Source organism: Meleagris gallopavo, chromosome 2, assembly GCF_000146605.3.
Source record: "Meleagris gallopavo isolate NT-WF06-2002-E0010 breed Aviagen turkey brand Nicholas breeding stock chromosome 2, Turkey_5.1, whole genome shotgun sequence".
In the NCBI taxonomy this organism is placed as follows: domain Eukaryota; kingdom Metazoa; phylum Chordata; class Aves; order Galliformes; family Phasianidae; genus Meleagris; species Meleagris gallopavo.
In genome coordinates this window covers 18,321,568-18,344,552 of record NC_015012.2, presented here as the reverse complement: position 1 = coordinate 18,344,552, position 22,985 = coordinate 18,321,568, and the positions used below count along the sequence as shown (strand labels likewise).

At 39.4% G+C, this 22,985-nt stretch overlaps 1 long non-coding RNA gene across 1 annotated transcript; it reads left to right on the top strand.

Annotated features, from left to right (window-relative positions):
• The first annotated feature begins 3,024 nt into the window (after positions 1–3,024).
• On the top strand, positions 3,025–13,534 carry LOC109365889. The gene is made up of 4 exons (XR_002111719.1): positions 3,025–3,083; positions 3,836–4,011; positions 4,739–4,907; positions 9,383–13,534. It is a non-coding gene; the product is annotated as an uncharacterized LOC109365889 (long non-coding RNA).
• Positions 13,535–22,985: the final 9,451 nt, after the last annotated feature.

The window sequence follows — 22,985 nt, the reverse complement described above, 5'->3', positions numbered from 1 at the left end:
CCCCATCCAATTATGAGAGCCACAAACGTGTGTTTACACATTAGGATCCTCAATTTTCTTTGTGTGCAGCTGCAATAAGTCAAATTTGATCTCACATTAAGAAATTGGCTTAAATCCTAATTCTAATAATGCTGCCATATGTTTTGCTATTGAGTTGCAAAACAAGATTTTTGCTGATTTTGCTGATTTTGTCAACAGTTCCAAATTACTGGGCATCAGTAGACTCTGTAGTTCAATATGGTGCAACCTGTTTGTTCAAAGTGCATATCAACAGGAACATCTCCCTCTGAAAGCCTTGGTTGCTGTTCAGTAGCTTGCATTTCTTTCTTTTACTAAGGAATCCATTTCAGCTGCATACTTAATTGCGCTGAAGAGATAAGTAGTGCATCTACTGTGGCATGATCTAAGTTTGGTTCTGTCAAGCAGGTTACAGACGATGAAGGGCAAGCAGAGCACCTGTTTTCCACTTCCTTAAGATATCCTTTGTTCTCTTCTGCATGATTGGAAGAAAGATAGCTGTCATCCTGTAATTTTTAGCCTGAAAGTAGTTGGACAACAAAGTGTTGAGCTGAGTAGAACTGCCAACATACGACCCAACTTGCCTGCTAGAGGACACCACTTGCACCCTCCCTGCACTTAGCCAGGTTAGACTGGGGTCAGAGTCTTGGAACTGTCACCATTACTTCCCGTTTGATTCTTTGAGGACTCTTTCCATTGATTTATTTTCACCATCTGCATGGGAGTGGGATGGCATCTGCAGTGTAGTGAAAGAAGTTACTGGATATCTGAAATATTTTCTTTCCCTCGCATTTGCCTGTGACCAGCCACATATTTATGTCATGCAAGGCAGACTGCTTAAGATTTTATTTGCACTTTCAAAGCCTATGAAAGCAATGAGAAGTTTTCATCACTGGCTTGCTGATTCTGAAAGTATTTTAGTTTTCATTTAAGAGTAGCATCTGTCTTTGCACTGTGGCTTTTTTTCCCCCTTCCCTTCCCTTCCCTTCCCTTCCCTTCCCTTCCCTTTATAATGAAATTCATTACTTATTTTCTTCCAAGCATTACATAAAGTAGCATCCCTGGCTGACGTATCTACAAATATGGCAGTCTGATGTTCCTCATTTGTCTGTCATTAGTAATATCCTTTAGTAACCTCTGGCTAGGACATTTTTCAGATATGCAGTTCTTCTGGTAATTTATTTACTCAGGGTAGTTTAATTCAAAGGCAACATCTGGATTTCAATGGAACCCAGTCTTACAGCTTAGCTGACTGAGGTACCACAAAGGTCAAGAGAACTGCCCGTGGTGATACTTCAGTTCCCACTGAACTTAGGACCTTCCTGCCTCTAAAACACAGTGTTGTAACTGATCTCTCTTCAAAAATCATATTCTCCAGGAACATCTTTCATCAGACCTTGCTTATATCCTTCCTTTTTCGTGTTTGCTTTTAGGCCAATTGTATCTGATTACTGTATCAGCTCTGCAGGACAGTCTTAAGGAAGCACTGCTTGACCTCTAATTTTGGTTCTGCATTTGCTTCTAAATCATACTTCATACAAAACTTTTATTGTTTTTTTCAGACTGCAGACAGTGCTTGAAAGTGTCCTTGAAGCCTGTGAAAAATGTTTTTCTTTTGCTCACAAATTTCTGAGATGCACAGATATTTCATCATCTGTGACTGCCTTGTGAAATCATGTCTTGTTAAGAGGTTTTTGAAGCCATAAAAATCCATACAAAATAAAACTGTATTGTCTTCAGCTATTGTTTCTGCACTAATTAAGCATCTCTCTGAACAACCAGATTCAGGACCGTGTAAACTCCATAATAAACTTGTAATGAAAGAAATATTCAAAGCCTCAGTGATTAATGAGCAGATGTTAACAGGCAGTGCAAACTTATGGGAAACCATTTCTAATAGTGATGTCAACAGAGAACAATTCACAGACATAATTACTAAAAAATTATCAGAGACTTCCTTGACAAGTATTTTGTATGTTTATAAAGCTGTTGGTGACTCACTTTAAGCAGTCTGGGAGACTTATTTGATTTGGAATCAGGGTTTTATTATAGCTTAGTTGTTATGTAATAGTTTACTCAGACTAAATGGTCAGCTATTCTTCCATGTCAACATCATCCTTATGTGTGCATTGAGGTTCCTTATAAGTCTCTCAGCAAATCATATCTAACTACTTTTCCATACTTTCACCTCTGGAATACAGTCCTCGTTAAAGCTGAGTACTAGAACAGCCCTTTGCTTAATTACCCATTAGACTGTCTGCCATTCACTATAAAGTTCAAGCCCGCAGTACTATGCACCTTGCGCAGTCAAGTTCTCTGCGTCACACAGAGCAGATCTCTCAAATGTGCAAGAAACCTCAATAAATTTTGCCGATGTTTGTTTTAGAGGCAATTTCATAGCATGCAGAGTGCTGCCATTTATGCAAGGCAGGTGTGTTCACTAATTTCCTAGGCTGTAGCACAAATTGCAATTAATGTTGCCTGTCTTTCCAGTGTCTACTGTTCAAGCAAAGTAATCTGGATGTAATTTTCATACTGGAACTAAAAAGATGTATGAATGATTCCACAGGTTTCTTTTTTCAAGGCATCATAGTACAATCAGCTGTAGAATTACTCTTTTTTTTTTTCTATTGCTTACTATCATTTCTTCACATGAACACTGAACACTGAATTTGAAATTTTATAAAAGATAAGTACAACTCTCCACTACTTTGAGCTCTTCTCTTGGAGACTTTAAGCATTTTATGCAACTGAGATGTAGTTAGTATTTGTTGAAAGCACCAGGATCTTTGTCTGTCAGCACAGAGTTGTTGCTTTGATTTTTAAGTTCTATGCTGTGGTAGTGACAAGCTGTAGTGGAAATGCTAAGTCAAGGCTTGAACCAGTGATTGAGCACCTGGTGGAAAAGCAAGGCCAAGCCAAGGGAGCTCAGGTGCATGCAGTGTGCCTGAGTGACTGGAAGGTCTGGAGCCAGGATCCACCCCTTCCCAGATCTCATTTAAGGGTTGGAAGTGGAGGTAAGGGTATCTTGCTGGAGATCCCAGTCTACTTGAGTTCTTCTAAAGGTCAGTACGTTCTTTCCTTTGCAGGCTTTTTCCTTTGTTTCTGTTGTATTTGACAAGTTCTCACTTGCTGCAGAGTAAGACTTTACACCAGAGGAGTTTCAGGTTACATATTAGGGCAAACTTCTCTGAAAGTGTGGTGAGGCACTGGTGGAGGCTGCCCAGGGAAGTGATAGAGTCACCATCCCTGGTAGCGTTCAAGAAACATGTAGCTATGGTACTGAGGGACTTGGTTCTGTGGGCAATATTGGTGGTAAGTGGATGGTTGGACTAGATGATCTTAGAGTTCATTACTAATCTTAATACTCAATGTCACTGTTATGCTTTCCATCATATTACAGTGTTACACAAGGCATGGCAGACAAATAATGGCTGCTGTGCCCACCAATATAATATTTAGACTTGCGCAGCTAAAGCATGTGTGGTATTACCAGCAAACAGTAATAACTTTGGATTGACACCCTGAGAATTCTCTGCAGGAGACTACATTACTCCTCTGCGTGCTTTCATGCTTTCTCATTTGCAAATGTTATTTAGATTGGGCTTAAATCATAAACTGTAGTCTAGCCCTATGTGTAACTTGCTAGAGAACTATTTTCTACAGAACACAAAAGCTTACCAGTACAAATACTTTTTTTTTTTTTTTTTTTGTAAAGCACCTCTTATTCTGACTGATATCTTTGGGGCAGTGATAACTTATGTTTGCTATACGTATAGGCAACATCTGACATACAAGCAAACACTTTCTTCTGCAGATGAGATCCTAGAGCAAACCCTCAGCCTGCAGGAGTCTTCCAAAAAAGTTGTTAGAAGAGACATCATCATTATGATGGTGATAGGATTTGTCAGGTACTGGAGATGGGATAGTTTGAAAATTGAAGACTGGAAAGAGTGACTTAGAAAGAAGCAAGCACTTATTAGTCCACAGCAGGTAAGGTGGCCATGTGTTGTTACTCTGAGTCCACTCATTACTTCAACATCTGTAAAGAATGGCTTTTTGGTGCAGTACAAAGGTTGTTCTTTGTGGCTAGGAAGCATTTCATACCTGACATAAACACTCACACCGGCCATGTAGCCATGAAGTGAAGGCTGCGTGTTAAAAAAAAAATAAAAATAAAAATAAAAAAAAAAATACCCCTTCTTCAAGAGGCTAATTACATAGACTCTTACAGGCAAGTTTAAAGGGAGAGCAAAGAGTATTAATTTGCTCTTAGCCTTGCCTCTTTCAATTTTTCTTCTTGTGCTTCACCACAGAAACACAGCCTCTGTGCAAGACTTGCCCCATCTCTGGAGGTGTTCAAAGCAGCCTGATCTAGTGGTTGGCAGCCTTGCCCATGGCAAGCAGGTTGGAACTGGGAGATCTTTTAGATCCCCTTCAACATAAGCTATTCTATTAAACTGAGTTGTGCGCTAGTGCTGAGCAGATTTTTCCCTATCTGCCCGTCTCTGTTGTGAGGAGGAGGAGGTGATACCAGCCCCCCTCAGCTCCATTTCCTCCTTGTGCCTGTATTTCTGCCCATTCCACATGAAGCATGGAGACAGATGCATGCCACCAGACTGAAGGAAACTAAGTGTAATACCATATTTCTGTAAATACATCATATGAGAGGATAGCAGAGACATGCTACAGCTTTTTCTCTTTGTGATGGCTTTTGTAGTGTTCCTAGGGAGCTGTTCATCCAAAGAACAACTATCCTGGAAAACAGACTAGTGTCAGTGTTGGCTGTCAACCTGGAAAAAACTAGCACAGTGCGGAGGAAGCGTTGACCCCTTTTTTGGTTCTCATCAGCATGGGAGGCTTGCAGAATATTACACGGACATCTAGAAGTAAGTGTTCCCCAGAGCAGTGCCTTCAAAGCTTGAATAATAGATGTAAATGGTAAAATTTACAAGTCTGGGAGACCCGCCTTCTGCTGCTGTGTTCAGCTGTAGGTCTGGGCTGTGGGCAGCATGTGGCTTCAGGATGTGTCCTGCAACTTAGCGGGTGAAACTTGTCCTTTTGGAAATCTCTGCATCACTTAAACTCCACCTGGAATCCTTCTGCAGAGCTGAATGGGTATTCAGCAGTGCCTTGAGAGCAGCAGATCTAGTGCATTGGGTGGGAAGGGGCACGCTGGCCAGATCCAAGTGGATCTCCCAAGAAAAGTGACCCTGGGACTGGCCCAGAGCTGTAACGTGCTCTGCACTATGTGCTTCTGTGACAATGAGACCTAAGGCATGGAAAACTTGAAATGCATAAGGGTTCCTAAAGGGTAAGAAGTTATTTTAAGTACAGAGTGTTTTCTAAACTATTTACGTATCAAAGCTATACTCATTTATGGTGTGACCAAGCACAGTACTAAAGTCTGTATTTAAACATGCAAATGCTCTAATCAACTTCAGCAATGCTATTACATGCTTAGAATTGAGTGCCATCGTGAAATAAATTCCTCAGTTTGTGCTTTTATTTGGCTTTGGAAAGCCCATCTCTATGCTGCTGAATTGCATGAGTCATTTAATTCAGCATGAGCCTCAAGTCAGCAAGTTGATGTCTGTAATAATCTTCTGAATAGTAATTATCACCTTCAATAGACCTTTCAGTTACAAAAATGTTCTGCTTCCTCACATAAAAGATGTAAACAGAATGCTATTTGCTAAACAGTAATGGCAGGAACATTTGGAGGTATAAAAGAGGTGGAGTGAATGACTCATGAATGTATAGCTCTGAACACTGAAGCTACTTCTGGATGCAAAGGTTAAAACTGTTATGAAACCAATGAAATTTTGGTCTGTTCCTGTTTGGAAAAACTTGGATTTGGAGTAACACCCTTTAATACATTTAAATAGACTTTTTTTTTTTAATCTTTAGAGGCACACTTAGAGAAACTTTCAAAAGACTCTGCATAGTTAATATCCACATTTTTTTAGAAGGTATTTTCAATTTTTATTTGTCAGTAACATTTTGGTAAGCTGTAAGTGTGCATTTGTGTAAAAAGATCACTCAAAATAACGTCTTAAAGTACAAAAAAAGAACAACCAGTGCTTTCCTATAGTGTTCTTGTTAATTCTTATGAAATAAGTGTAGAGGAGAAATGGCTGGTGTGGTGATCAAGTGGTTAAAGCAGATCCAACAAATAAACTGTGTTTTGGAGTATTTGTATCTAGCTGGAGACCAGGGAACAGAGAAGGGAGGTGCTCTGTTGAGGGGCTGCCTAAACTTTGTAAAAGAGAAAACAAGCTTTGGGGGTATCCTGTGCCATAGAAATAAATGTATGTCAGAGCTGTATGTGTCTGTGTATTTATGTGGTGTGTGTGGGTGAGAGAGAGGAAGCAGAGACTGAATGAGGGATGTGATCCTGGAAAGAGAAAACTACAGAAAGGCCAAAGAGCATTGCTGAGCTGGATCCAACCCTGGGACATCACTCCAGCCAAGGAGGCTGTGAGCTAGATTTTTTCTTACATGTACATTTTTATTACATTCTGAGTAATTTCCCACAACATTCCACATCTCTAAAACCATTTCAGAAGGAGAAAGGGAGGGAGACTTGAGAAACATCAGAACTTTTTTTCTTGAGAAAATCCAGATCTCTTAAGAATATGAAGCACTTTCAAGGTTTCTTACCCATATCAAACAAGCTAACAATGACATAACCAAATAGACTATGATAGAGGCACAGCTGATCAGATGGAAGAAAATCAGAGGAATAAGATCCTCAATGGGCAACCACTGGCAAAATACTGCCTGCTTGTCCACAGTGGTCCATAAAGGACACAAGTTTTCCTTTTTCTTCAGGGCTTTTCATATGCAATGCTACTGGGTGAATCAAGAGGAGAATGGAGCAGAGCACATGCATCGTGTTGTGTAGTCACTGACATTTCATAGTGAGCAAGCAGCAGAGGCAGGGAAAAGACACATCCTCTTGCTGGAAAAACTGCCCTGTCTACAAATGCCTGAAGGGAGGTTGTCATGTGGTGGGGTTTATCATCATCTTCTGGGTAACAGTGATAGGATGAGAGTAATGGCTTCAAGTTTCGCCAGAGGAGTTTCAGGTTGCATATTAGCATAAACTTCTCTGAAAGAGTGGTGAGGCACTGGCACAGGTTGCCCAGGGAAGTGATAGAGTCACCATCCTTGGTAGCGTTTAAGAAACGTGTAGATGTGGTACTGAGGGACATGGTCCTGTGAGCAATATTGGTGGTAGGAGGATAGTTGGATAGATGATCTTAGAGGTCATTACCAATGTTAATGATTCTGCTAACTTCTGTCCTGCCAGCATACAGCCTTGGGTGTATCCTTGCAGACTTCTTCACCATATCCGGTTAGGTGAGGTCAAGCTGTTCACAAAGCACACAGACTCAATGGCCTCTTCTGCCTTGTTTCAGCCATTTTTGTTTCTTATAGTAGCCATTATTTTTATTTGTCATATTATGGCTTGGATTTAAGTTTATTCTTATTGTTTTCACTTCTCAGAAGAGCTGGGGAATAGTTACAGCCTGAGGGTGATGATGGTGAAACTCACTAAATAATTTCTGAGTACTGTGAGAGATGCATCCTCCCATCATAACATTTTTATGGCAAGTTTAATGTTCGGCTCATCTGGAATAAGCTGTGAGAGCCACAGTACAGGAAGCTGTCAGGGTTACTGACGATTTTTTACTCTCTTCGGAGAAGAAGAAAACACAGACTTCTGTCCTCAGTGGATTCTGTGATTTGTGAAGCACTGAAAGAGATCAGATTTCTGCAGAAAAGGAATATCCAATGGGTAACTATTTGTGCCAATTCCAGTTCAAACATAAGCCTTTCTTATACAAACAGTTCATGGCAGAGCAGGAGGTATTAAGAGGGATGTGAGCTGTAACCAGTGTGGAGAGAATGCTAATATTTTGTTCGGGCAGGGGTTTGAGTGGTGGGTTTATTGCTGTTTAGAATAAGAACTCAGAAATTCTGAAACAGTGCTGTGCTTTAATTTTTGCTCTGTTGTGAAATTCCATCCTTACAGCACAGCCTTTTCTGCCCATGCAGGAAAACCATTTTCTTTTCTAAATGAGCTAGACTGTGCATTTTATATGCTACTCCATGTGATGGGCACAGCAAAACTGTATCCATGCAGAAAGCAGCAGCTACACCACCCCACCCTTCAGAAACAAACTCCTTGTGAGTGGAAGGTGGATAGGAATTTACTACTTCTTTTTAAGTGGTGCAGCCACTCTCTTCTGTCATATGGAGCACAGGAGGAGGTGGAGACATACTTCTACCCTCCCTCAGCCCCAATTCCCCGCCTCCTCTCTGAAGAATTGCTCCTGTATTCCCTTGAGCAAAAGGGCTGTGATTCTTGGCAGGCTTCATGTCAGTTACACAGGTCAGGGGGAAGTCATTACTTCCTCCTCCCACACTGCTCAGTCATGTTAGGTTAGGACAGGGCTTTGCAAGATATTACCCAATATTTGCAAGATAGATCATTCTATGTCTTTCCCATAAAGTAAAGGAGGAAATGTAAGGTTTGCAACTCATTTCCAATCCTAGAAAACAAGGATGCTTGGTTGACAATTAAATTGATTGGGATAACATTATGATCAAGGCTACCACACCTGAAGGAAAAGATCAAAGTCAGCTACTATAAACATTATTGTGCCTTCTATCTCAAACTTGTTTCTCTTAGACAATTATAGTCCCTTTAATTAGGGGACTGGCATCATGATCCCTGGTGACTTTTCCCTTAAAAAATATGGAGACCATCTTCACTGTCAGCAAACTTTTCTGAACTTGGGAATTTTACCATCACCATTTACCTACTGTATCCTTAGAAAGCATTGAAAGCTGATTATTGAATGCTCACCTAAATTTCCCTTTACATGAAATTCCTCCCCTCTCCTCATACTTTCATATTACAGGAAAATTTGGGGTCCTGACATAGTAATGGAGAGTAGACAGCAGAACATCCACCTGGCTGCTGAGCATCACAAGTGGCACCTATTCTGAAAGAGTTGATATTTTTCCATATTAACTCTCCAAAACCCTTACATCTAGAGCCTGTTCCAATTGGTAAAACAGCAATATCTTTCCAATGCCTTGCAGTTAGAAGAAATTACATAGGGACTTTTCTGCATGTTGTTCACACCTTTCCATTTGGGACACGCTCTGTCTCCCAGGTTGTAAAGGTTGTTTGTGTTGATGTTGTTGTAAAATGCCTGGAGGAGCAGAATGCCTTATCTGATGATATGTTCTTGTAATGGCACTGCAGCAGACTGAACTAAGCTTCCAATAATAAGCAGTGACACTAACATAAATATTTGCGGTTATGCTTTCCATTTTTTCCTTATAGGAAAGAAGTTAAAATTTTGAAATACTTCAGCGATGTGATCAGCAGACAGTAGTGGGAAAGAATTTCTCTTAAACTTGAATTGTGATCAAAATAAGGAAGGAAGATCTGAAAGACCAGAAAATATCTTTGTTAATCAGGATATGGCACTTTCCAACATCTGGATGTCAAAACACTTGTTTTGAATTCAATACTATTAACATGTGTCACTTAAATGAATTTTTTTCCTCCAGAGCCAATTGGGTGGCTACGATGTTTGGCCAAGTTTTTGCAGTCTGTTGCTTACATTACCTGACCTGTGGTCTGTTTGTCTTACGATCTCTGTGGGAAAAAACAGCAAGAGTCCTCAACCCTGCCCACCCCCACTCTGCCCACCCAAAAAAAGCAATACCACAAAGCCCTGAAAATAAATCAGAACCCAGAAACAAAGTTCTAGGATGAAGTCTCATCCTTCCACTGAACCTTTTTGACCGGATGGTAACCTCATGGGATTTCTGTCGCTTTTGCCTGTGACATCATATAACATCAAATCATCTGATTCTTCTGAATATCATTGAGGCATGATTAAACTGAATACAACAACTTGGGAATCCAGCAAAAAAAGAAAAAAGTTTGAATAAAAGGTCAGACAAAGATCAGGCATCAGCTCTCGCTCTTTGCAAAATGATAAAACTAACAGGGAATGACTCAGCTAGCCCTGATGAAAAAGCTCCTTTCTTTGCAGTGTAAACAACACAGTCGGTGTTCTTGAAATCCCAGACTGAAACATCAACCAGCACTGGAAAATACGATATCCCAGAATGCCTTCCCTGTCCTGGGTATAACCCGTCACCAGCATTTCAGGGGATCTTATTCACTGTGACTGGGACTAACTACTCAAAAAAGACTGTTGCATGAGTAAAAGGGAAAAAAGCTTGTGTGTGGACTGACCTCGAGAGTGTGAAGCAAATATTTTGTTTCAAATCAACTTTTGACCCATTTCAGCAATAAATTGAGTGACCAGTAATTGAAACCAGGAAAAAGAGAGAGAAAAAGGAGGTAAATGTGGCTTTGAAGGAATGAATTAAGGATCAGAGTAACAAAGAGTATCTCTTCACACTGAAACTTGGTGTCTAATTTTTTTGCTGAATAACTTGTTTTGAAGAATAAGAGACTTCTGCTCTTGCCAGGTCCCTACAGCTAGGTTTTATGGTTACAACGAGCAAGTATGCATCTGTGTAAACGTTCCTTAATTTTCTGTTTTACATTGTATTTACATTGCTCAGACAGTAAAACCACTGAATGTTTTAATTAGCTCTCCCATGGCTCTGAAAACATTTGAAATTTACATGTAGTGTGAAAAGACTGGAGGAACAAATAAAGGCTAAGTGCTCACAAACGTGGTGAAATGCTTAAAGTGCACCAGTTGTATGTGGTTTGGGTTCGGGACAGGACAAAGGAAGTTTGGCATGTGGTGGGTGTTGGATTCCACAGCCCTCACACAGACCCAGCCCATGTGTGGGCAGGATGCTTAGGAATCACATTAGCTTTGGCAAAACGATGCCCAGAAACAAATATGAGGGTAGGGTTGCAAAGGGATGGGAATGGCTGCTGCTTGATCCTGCTTGAAGGACCAGCATTTGTCATTTGCTGAAGAAGAGTTTCTCCCAAATGTTTTCAGAGACTCATCAGAGGGGCTGCTAAAAAGGTCTCACGTCATTAGACAAATGAAAGCTTTCTATGGAATCACTGTTCTAATAGGGAATCATTGTTTTTAGTGCAATTTTCATAGACTCATAGAATAAAAGAGGTTGGAAGAAACTTCGAGAGATTGTGCTCATTAAGAGCAGTATTTTGCATGTCAATGTGGAGTTGACAAAACCTGCCAATGAATCTCTCTTGTCTTTGTTCTGAGGATACATGTAACTATGCAAATGCTCTAACACTAGGCTGTCATGCTATTTTAGTCATAATTCAGCTTTCAGGGTATTTTTGAGCCTCTGTGCTGACTCTGCCAATGCAGTAGCTAATTAATAAAGAACCACTGGAAGAGGACTGAAAGGGATGATCAAATGCATCCACCTTAATGAGGCAGGACCAACAATCTTAATGCTATGTGCACTTGCTGTGCTTGCAATTAGACGTTTGTCTCCAAAGACCTAAACTGAAACCGTTAATGGAGCCATGGCTTTTTGTAATGTTCCTGGAACTCTCATATCTTAGATTATAATCTGATAATGAGCGATCGTCCTTAGCTTGCATTTAGCGTCTCTTGCAAAGCAAAGAAGTGATCTTTCACTTGGGGCTGGAGATAAAAGAAGGATTAAGTTGGGGCACATAGAAGTCATATTCAGGGATTTGTTTTAAAAGGCTGGCAATTCGTTAAAGTTATAATTCAAGGGAACTGTAGAAAAATTATGGCCATTTTTATTAAAGTTATTGATTTTTGTAGTTTGAATCCTCAAATGTTAATGTTATTACATTGTTCTAGATGAGGTCTGATTTGAGGTCAATTTCTGAGTTTTGCCATCTTGTGGCCTGGTGCTGCACTGCGACCACCCTTCCTGTTCCATCTGCAGATGCAGCAGCTTTGAAACAACGTGCTTTCATAAAGATCTCACAACAGTCTCTGACTGGTCTTTTCTATAATCTGCAGTTTTTCTTAGGTTTAGGGCTTCATCCAATACTGTTTCTCTTTCTGCTTCTCCAGTTCTCAGCAGAAAGCCATGCCATTCCCAGTCAGGGCTGTGAGTGAGATGGGGATCCACATCTCTTTCCTAGCCTGATCCCTTGTGCCATTTGCTACTTATACAGGCATGATCGCCTCACTCTTGAAACTGTGACTGAATTTGAAAAACCATTCTAGTTCATTGCAGTTTTCAGTCTACCTCAGATACTGCTTTGACTGCGCTAGGACCAATTCTTCATAGACTTTTATAGTCAGCTATAAAGTTTCTGTCTTCCTTCCTTTAGTTTCCTCTACCCATCCTTCTTGCAACTATTTACTTTAAGCATAGAATATTCAATCAGAGATGCTGCACCTCAGGATCACACAGACCTCAAAGGAAAGTGCTATGTTTCTATCACTTGTTTTTATTGCAGGACTCAACCTACAAGAGTAAAATAAATAAATCTTTCAGTTACAACAGCTCTTTCTTAATTTTTCTATTCTATGCTTTTGGGGCAAGTGCGATGTTAGTGTTATAGCATCGTGCTTAAAGGTGCTGGAGAATGATTAAGGTGAACACTGCGAGCTTCTGATCCAAGTTTATTGGCTTTCAGTACGTTAGTTAAGAGAATTCAGGTCTCTTGCATTAGCTCTGTCTTAGCAGTCTTCCTTACCGAGAGGTCTCCATGGAAGACATATGAAGTTTTTCTGACTTTCAGTTCTTCTTAGACTTTTCCAGTCCTAGCAGGAGCTGAGTTTTGCTGACATGAGGATCCTTCTCTCTCCCATTTGCCAGAACAATGTCTTTATTCTAAGCTTGAAGAACTCGGAGGCCAGTCAAAAAGTTGTCTTGCTAAGTAGTTTATCTAAGGCTAGCCAGCTGTGGCCTCCTTTCTCCTTGATAAGCCTGAGGTCCAGTGAAGAAGAACTTGAGTGTAACAAATCTGAACAGAGTAGCAGTTCTGCTGAATAGGAATCCAGTATTGAGTTCATACTTCCCCCACATGTACCATGAGAAAAAGTATCTCCTGGAAGTGTATCAGTCTGCAGACTCAGTTGGAAAAAAGGAGGAAATGAAATAGACAAGTTAAATTGAAGGAGAGGGGAAGAAAAAAAGTTAGGATTTTCCTTCTCATAGTTCATTTAAAGTTTATTGTTGTTTTGTTTCTTAAATGGAAAAACAGAGTCAGTTGACACAATGACTAAAGAAGTTATTTTTTTGCTCTAGGACTTTGAGTTATGGCCAGATACCTGAATTTTGTGCACCTGCATGTCTCCTTGGGATGTTTTTAAAAAGCCTGAACAGTTTATAGCTGGAATTAGACTCTGTTGCATTTTGCATTGTCTGATATATGAAAACAAAAATGAACAAACAAACAAAAATTGAGTGCTATTAGATCATTTGAAGAGAACTTAAAACAAGCTTTACCAAATTTTTTGTGCTTTAGTTTATTGTGGCTGCTCTTAGTCTTAGCTTTGGTGAGTTTGTCATCCTTCTCTTGAAAAAAATAAAATAAAATTGATAGCATTTTTAGGCTAAAATGGGCAGTGTAAAAATGAGGATCTGGAGTATGAGCTTTCTCCTGCCAGTAGCTGGCATGCTGAGAGCTCTGTGTTGCCTGATCAGAGCAGTATGGAGAAGAGGAGCTGCACAGACTACAAGTGTAATGAAGAGCTGAGGTTTTACACCTGCCAAAGTACAAGGATTCCTGCTGCCTAATGCTCTCTCATATTTGGGCTGTTTGGTTTGTTTTGGTTTGGTTTTCAGAGTATCTACAAATCTTTGCTCTTAGAGAAAACTACTTGAACTAGGGACAGGGAAGGGTAGAATTTGGGAAATGATGAAATAAATCCCTTCTCGCTCAAGTTTACCACAAACTCTCTACAAGACACAGCTGCTTGACAATACATGTTAGAAGGCTGAATCATAACACAAATACACACACAAAAGGGAAGAACTGAGTGACTACATATTAGACTGTGATAGAGTCAGAAATGGAAAAAAGGCTATTGAAAAGGAAAATAGACAGCATGCTAAAAGCTGGTTTCCTGAGGTTTTGACTAATATCTGAGTGCCAGCAATGAGTGCACTGCATCAGCGACCCTTTTCACCTTGCCCAAAGTGATGAGCTCATATTTGCAGATTGTTTAATGCTTTGTTTTCAAGCCAAAAGTATCAGATTTACACTCAAGTAACAAATTGTTACAATGTGGGAAGAGATTATGGACAAAGTACAAATCTGTGGGATGCTTTAACCATCTATGATTTTGTCTGTGAGACTGCGTTACAGAAAGGAGCTGATAGCAAGAGTCATAGCTCACAGCAGGAGGATAAAACATTGCAATGCCTTTTTATTGTCTGACACTTCAAGATATTTCATTAATGTATAATATTACTAAATTTATAAACATAAAAGAAGAATGATATATGTATTTAAAATTGCCTTAGGCAATCTCATTTACTTCAGGGAGTCTCTCATTTTCATCAAAAGTAAGCTGGGTTTTGAATGCAATTTTGACTGCAGAGAAAAATGAGCCGGGTACCTTCTTCTGAAGTGCAGATTTGCCTCTTCTGCTCCTTGGCTAGTTGAAGAACTCTTGTGCAGAATAGCCAGGAGCCACAACTCCTGAAGGTTTTCTGCTTTCACTGTCTATCCTACTCATCCACATATTCCATTCTCCAGCCCTCTGCAAAACCTTATCAGAGTTAATATAAAGGAGTACTTGGGCTTAAAGAAAGGCTATATTCTTGTTTCAAGATAGACCAGTTTTAGTAGCTCCTATCTGAAATTCTGGATTCACTACCTTCATGTATCTTTAGTAACCACCTAGGAACTAGAGTTGCTATTGAATCTTCATGGAGCTTTTGAAAATTTTAAGAATATACCTCAAATATTAACTGTGACATGATAAGCTCTCTCTGCATTTGCCTTGGCAAGCATGGTAAGTATTTTGGAGGAAACTGCTGGGTGTTTTAGAGACAATTCTTCCCTGTGTACTGAAACTCCTTTCCCATGATTTATTTTAATTACTATTGGAGATGATTGCTGTAAGTACATGAAAACCAGACTTACTTTCCTCACTTTATAATTTGAAAAATCCGTCTCTAATCCTGGCTCAGAAAGACTTTAAATATCATTCTTTTGTTCTGAGAGTTTAGACACTGGAAAAAGTTGAAACCGATGCTCCTGCCTCTCTCTGTCTTTTTTCTTGCTCTCTTTCTCCTTTGATATCTTATTGAACAGGAAAAGGGAGGAGTGAAAAAAATGTAGGGCTTGAAGAGAAGTCTTGAAGTCATGAGGTGTACAAATCCTGTTTCCATATACTTTTCCTGCTTCCATTCCCCCTGGGTCCCTGTAGGCAAAGATAAAAGTATCTTGGATGGCCAACAAAGTGTCTGTGCTTGATTTTACTGAAAAGGAGAAAGTGAAACAAAACAGGCTCCAGTGTGACTGCCACTTAAATTAGCTATAGAAAAGTGTGATGACAGTCTTAGTTAATTAATAAATCATCATTACAATTTCATATATTAACATTCTGACTACAGTGAAAGCTCTACATCTCTGAGAATTCAGTACAAGCCAAATGCTGCTTTGTTATAAGTCATTTACCAGATGATTTCCTTCTGTTAACAATATTCTTCAGAAGAAAATTTAAAGCTTCTTTCTAGTCCAGTCATAAAGAACAGAATTTGGGAAGATTTCCTGAATTTAGCTTCTTTGCTGCAAGATCAGAAGGCTCTTTTCATTTCTCAGCTGGATTGATTTCAGATCAGTTTAAAGACAGCAGTGACTGTAATCATTAATTTTTATGTTAAGCATTATGCCCAGCTTGCCTTAAGGTAAGGAGATATGCATGAGACTCCTCATTTTCACCCAGTTAGTGTGAAAAACCCTAATTGCTCCACTTATAGTAGCCTTCCTCTTACAGAATTCTATGCTCAGTCATTCCATGAACTTCTCTCCCACTCTCCAGTAAGATCCCAATGCATCTTTGCCTAATTTCAAGTTGCTTGAGTTGAGAAGGGTTTTGGGTTAGCCTGTACAACTCCACAATAGAAATTCACTGTGATGATGTGTTTTGGTGATGTATAAATCAGAATATATATATATATGAAAAAGGCATGTGTTTTGGGTCGTGTATCTTGAAATTAAATATTCTAATGAATTTTGAGCTTCTTAATATTTAAATGAATAAATAAATGAAAATTACCAACCAACAAACACAACTCGAAATCTCAGTTAAATGTTTTCTGAATACAATCATCTGGAATTCTTCACAAATCCCCTTCACCAATATATTTTGTTGAAGTTGTTTAACAACAAGAATGTGAATGTGACTTTAAGTCCTCTGAAACTTGTCATTTTATTCCTTTTTTCTTTTGCATACCACTGTTTTTAAATAAGCTGCTGAAGGCTGGAAGATATTTTCAAGTTTCTGAGTGAGCAAAAAATACCTACAATATCCTTAAATTGCTGATTGTAAGATGTGTTTTAGTGCCAGATAACAAATTGTGAGGAGAAGTTAATACTTCGAGCTTGCTGGAAAAGTCCATTAGACTGTGCCATATAGCATGCTCTTCTGGCTAGACCACTCCTGATACCTGAGATAATTCAATTAAGTTTACCTTGAGTATCTCTAAGGTCCATCAAACAAAAATGTGTGAGGAGCAGGCTCCTGGAATACCAATTGAAATTGGTATGCTGAAACTGGTGTGGAGTATCTTCTGAGGAAAAATTGTTCAAGGTTTCCAAAGTCTTTTGGTAAAGTTTCAAAGTACAGGGCACCATATGTATCTAATATTATTTGCTGAAATGCAAATATATCACTGTTGTGGCACTCAGCACTTCAATCACAGCTCCCATAATAACATGCCAGGAGGCAGTGGAGGCAAGAAGCCCTTTCAAGAACAAATTTCATCTCTAATCCTGACCCTCTGGTCTTCTCTCTTCATTTCTTCAGCTGTTTCAATGAGTTGTAGCCTTTGACAGAGAATGTGTGGATCATTGTTAGCTCAGATCTCTCTGTTTTATAGTATCAGACTAATAAATTTGCTATTCCTTAAAGAGTTTTCCAAGCAAATACTCTTTATGGTGAAATAAGGATCTAGCGGATTAGTGGCAAAATAAAAGGTATATTCTAAAGGAAGAAAGAGAAATTGATCTGGAAATATTTTTGAAGAGGAGAGGAAAAAAACGATATTTCCAATAGACTCCTACTATGTGCAGAACAAATTGAATTGCGAAGTTGTCTCGGATTGAAACTAGACCTGCTTCGTAAGGCCGCTGGAAATGCTGCCCTAACAAAAATAGATGACTACCATTTTATTCTGCCAGTGATAAAATGCTGTCACATGAATTATATCTATACCATACCCCTGCCTTTATTCTCACATGGTCCATGACTGTATAGATTCTGCTGTTCTTCTGGAATAAAACAGAAATGCACAAGATTTATGCTTTTTTTTCACCTAGAAAAAAAAGACTAATTTTTTTTTTTTCCCCCCTCAATGAGGTCATTATTTTCTTCTGTTCTTAACCTTGTGCATGACCCCACGGATACCCACACTTTCCACTTTTACATGTAAAAAAGACCATTTTCAGCTGTAAGGAGTTCTCACTTATGATGATGATTTCACCTGTGGGTAACTTAAACTGCCCTCTTTATTCTCAGGTGGTATGTCTGCAGGCAGACTGTACACCAGTGATTTCTTTACTGAGAAGAAAATTTCAAATCATCTGTCTCTAAGAAAGAATACTACAGATTGACACTCTTAAGTTTCTTTAAGATGTGAAACAAAATACATGGGCTTACAGAAGGATTAGGAAATTATACACCAGATGGAAAATTTTATGGGAACAGAAAAATTATATGAGTGAAATAGCAGTACTGTAAAATAAATAACAGGAAATATGGCAATTTATGCGATAGAGAAAATTGTCACTTTCAGAATTGTTTGAAAGTCAACATCATTTCACCCATTTGACTTCAGAAGTAAACTAAGACCTCAAATGTTTAAAAATGTATGAAGGGTACTTCGATGAACTAAAACCCCCTACAGGGGTTTACAGAGAAGAAAGTAATCTGTTCAAAAAGGATTTTGAGGAAGTTGGGAATGCATGTAATCAGAATTTAACTTATTCCTGGGAAGTGATTTAGAATATGCCAAATAAGTTAAATCTCCTTATGTGAGATGAGCAGTTAATGGGGCTCCTAATTTGGAAAACATCAGAATTCAGAAATGGCCTTTAAGCCTGTTTAAAATTAAGCATATAGAATTGTAGAATCACAGAATCATTTGAGTTGGAAGGGTCGCTTAAAGATCATCTAATCCAATTCCCCTGCAATGAACAGGGACACCTACAGCAGATCAGGGTACTGAGAGCCCTATCAAGGCCTTGGATATCCCCAGGGATGGGCATCCACTTTCTCACTGAGGAACCTGTGCCAGTGCCTTATCTCCTTGACCATAATTACTTTCTTCCTTATATCCAATCTAAATCTCCACTCTTTTAGTTTGAAACCCTTTCCCCTTGTCCTATCACAGCAGATCCTGCTGAAGAATCTGTCCCCTTCTTTCTTATAATGCTCATTTATAAGTTGAGAACCGTTTGAATAAGAACTGCACTAACGGACCAATGGTATTTTCCATTCGGTGAGTAGCAGAGATGCAAAAGGAGAAGGAATGTGAAGTGCTGGGGCAGAGGAAGTGCAGCCATCTCCTCCCTGCTGCACTGGATGTGGAGCAAAGAAGCCACCTCACACTGAATGACCGTGAAAGGCTGGTAATTGTTACCCACCCTTAGACCATAAGAATGGATCTATGCAGCTAATGTCTATTTTAGGTGCAGAGGAATGTTGCGGTCATGCTGATACCACTCTGTAGACACTGCTGGCAAGTGATAGCATAACATTTAATGGCAATTACTGCATGTATAGAAATGATACTTGCCACTGGAAAGCAGTCGCTGTAGGAATGTTGCTTCTGTTCTCACAGTTGCTCTAAGGTCTATTAGAAACGGCATTTTTCCCATTTTTATCCCAGCATTTGTGTAATTTTAGCTTCTATATTTTGGCAAATACTGCCCAGTATTTTTGGCTCACCCCTAAGTTATCTGAAGTTGAGCAGTACGAATTCAAGCAGAAGAAGGCAGAACTGTCTCAAAATAACAAGCAAATTCTTTTTAATGCACTGCAAATTGTTCATACATTATTTTTGCATGAATCAGACATTTATTTTCTAAGGAGATAGGGAGCGGGGGAGGAGAGAAAAGTCTTTTGCTTAAATTCTCTCACAGTTTGATGCTGAATATCACCTTCTAGTGACAAGACAGCATACACAAGGCTTCTTGGTTATTGTGCTGCTGGAGATTAGCTGTTTTGAGTCATGATGGTGTGTTACCTCACCCCAATTACAGAGCTCCAGTGGAAATGGTAAAAAACAGGCAGTGTGAAGGAAAAAAGGAACTTTTCTAGCATTCATTAGACATTCACATGAGCTGCATGGGCAGGATGATATCACTCAGTTGCCAAGAACAGAAAGCCAGTAGTAGAAAATGAACAATTATGAAATGAAAGGAGTCCTACAACTGCTAGAAGAGACAGACTGGCTTCCTTTTGTGCTCTGACCTTTCTTTGTATTGTACTTTCAACCGTAGTGCCTTACAGACAAGATGGCACCGACTAAACCTAAAAAATGACTAACTGCCAAGATAATTCAAGGAATAATGAGGTTACAACAGCAGCAAACATGCAAAGAAAACCGATGTATTATCTCTTCATGGAGCTCAACACAAAGAAATAAAATGCTTAATCTTTAAAATGAATGGGTCTAAAATTTATGATCACAGCTCTGCTTATCAGGACGTGCTGATGGATTGGATTATGCGGCAGTCACATGGAGGAGCCTTTGTTCATGTTTTAGTTCTTTTCTGTGATGCAGTATCTCACTTTCATACTTTGAGGAAACTTGTTTGCTGAGAAGTACTTGAAATAACATTTTAAAATAAAAGGAATGTCAGTAATAAGTTCAGCTTTCTAATAAGACAAATCCTGGGACTCACTTGTGACTTGGACTGCAGGAGGAGAAAAATTAGAAAGTCTTCTTGTAGTGCTGCACATGTTAAACAGGCCATGGGCCTGGGCTGCTCCTCACAACAGATGTGTGAGGAGGTCAGGGAGTGAGTGCGGACTTGGCTCCTGGACTGCTTTGGCCATTGCCACTGATCCTAGAAAGGTCAAGACCTACCCATGTACGCTAGTTTTAAAGGACCATCTCTATGGAGCAGGAAAAGATCTGCACATGCCAGTTGCATCTTGAAGAAATGACCCTTTTGTATGCATCCCTAGGGACCACAGTTCTCATATGCTATTATGACTGTCGTGGTGTAGTCCTAAAGGTTTTACTCTGTCCCAGGCTGAATACCAGTGAGGGTTAATTCCCATCAGAATCACACTGTTTCTTCCTCTCGGTTTTACCTGGAGTCTCATGATACTGGCTTTCTTTCTAGGTGATAGAATAATGACGTTGCATGAAAGTCTTTTCTTCCAAGGACTGAAGGACAGTACTGTACACCCATTTGAGTAACCTACAGGACATACAAAGCTCTATGCCATTGAATAAGGATGTGGATTATAAGCATGAAATATCTTATTAGAAAACAAGTAGGATCACCTCTTGCAATATAAGTACCTCTGAAACAAGCTTCAGTTTCCCTTATCTTCTCTTGGAGCTCTTCTACACTTGGTTGCCCAGATGCTGAAGCAGACAGAAATCCATCAAATGACTTCTTATCTTAAGCTCTGTTTCATGAATATTGTTCATCTTTGAGCTGAGCGCATTTGGGAGACAAGACAAGGGAAGTTGTCTGAAAAAGTCATCTTAGAAGCCCAAAAATATGGCATAAAATGCAAGGAAACCAAACATATAATTTCCATGCTGGTCTCATGGTTTTTTTGGACAAACTCTTCATTTTCAGATTTTAAAGTTGACAGCATATATTCTTTCGCTGCGTACCCAGGTATTTTCTCCCCTGTTTTTCCCCTGGGTGCTTGATACAAGAACAAATCCAATACACTGATTATAGTACCAGCTTTCAAATATAGAGCAGAAAAGAAAGAGGAGCTGGTGAAATTCCTCTCTTCAGCCTTTATTACCAACTTGACCAGTCCTTACATTTGAGGATCCTTTCTTTAGTGGAGCAGTTGAATCAGAAGTGGAAAAATGACAGTAGCCCATCAGGCATGTGCTGGACAGTGTGGCTACTGTTGGAGCAACACTGCCTTGATTCCCAGCCAGTGGCTAGAAGAAGCAATAAAAACAGCCAAAAAAATTGGTCTATTTGTAGTGTCTGTCAGCAGTTTATGAAAATCATACTTTCCCTGAATCATTTTATCCATTATATTACAGCTTTGACTCAGCAGTTCTGTAAGTCCAGTAGCCACACAAAATAATATTATTTAACAAGATACAGCCTGAATCACCTAATCCATAGACAGTCATGTCTGAGGAGATGACAGGTTTAAGTGATGAGTCTTCTTGCATGTGTACACCATTCCCTGGGAATCCATCGCTTTGATTTAAAAGGTACATTGTTGTTGGCTTGATCCTTCCAACATGTGCTGAAGTTCTGTGTCTTTTGCTGCAATGGATTGCTTAGCAGTTTTTACTAATGCTTTGGAGGCAAATTGCTTTCCTATGTTTTATATTGCAAACACTTGTTTGGGTCTGGTTCTGTGAGGAATTGTGGAATTTAGACTGCCAATTAAAATCATGGTAATGGAAGGCATGCTGAATCTCATAGAAGTGCAGTGCTACTGCAAGATTGGCCTCAGTAAAGAGTGTGGTTACTCTGAGTGCAAAGCTCATACCGGTGGATCTGGAGCAGTACACCAGGCTGGCAGAGCTCAGAGGAGCAGTAATTTGTTCTGTTGGGTAACGAAGTCGAAAGATAAAGAGATTTATTTATTTGGCCTATGAGTAACCTGGTGGCTGTCGCTTTCCTATAAACAATGTGGAAGATGTTTGTGTCTGAGCATTTGAAATGTTCGTACAATGGGCTTTAAAAACTCAGAAATTTACTGTGTTCGTAAGACATTTTCTTCCTCATTCATTACTTATTTAATATATTTTTATTGATAGAATGGCATATTTAACTATTGATTAAAATATTATCTTTTGGTAATGTTTAAGCAAAGCTTTGAGCTCCATATCAGCACCATGTTTGTGTGCACATCCCAGTGTTTGCAGTGAATACAAGCAGGCAAGAGTGTTTGCTTTTATACATGGGTAAACATCTAGTTTTCACATTTAATTGTGAATGTACAGCCTAGCTTATGCATTACTTCACACTAAGCACAAGCTAGGCTGTACATTCACAATTAATGAAGTGTGTATCTGAAAACCAAGGCCTTTGTGTACCCTGAAGGCCTTTGTTCACCTCAATAAACATACTGCTTTACTACCCCTTGCACATTTGAAAGAGGCAGTTAAGTTCAGACTCAAAGGAAGCAAGGACCATTCTATGGTACTCTGCATATTGGATGTTTTTGTTTTTGTTTTTTTTGCCCATGGCTACTATGTAACTAAGGATTCAGGAAGGAGAACACGCTGCACGAGTCTAGTTAAATCATCTGTAAATAACTCTATGTTGGCTTATCCTTTCTCTTAGGTAGCATGTGGAGAGATCATGCACCAAAACAAGACTTTTATGTTCACGGGACTTAGATACTGTTGTAGGAAAGTCCCTGACCTGCTATTTTGTACTTCTGTTTCAACCTTGTTGTGTATCTGTGAGGAAAAGCCATTTTATCTACCACCATCACCCTTTATATACTGCAGCTCACATTACCATGAAACAAGACTTAATTCTACTTACAGTTCCAGCAAAGAAAGCTAAGAGCTACCTGGGTAAGCAGTAAGATGGGCTGAAACTAAACTAAAGCCATGGTACGAATGTC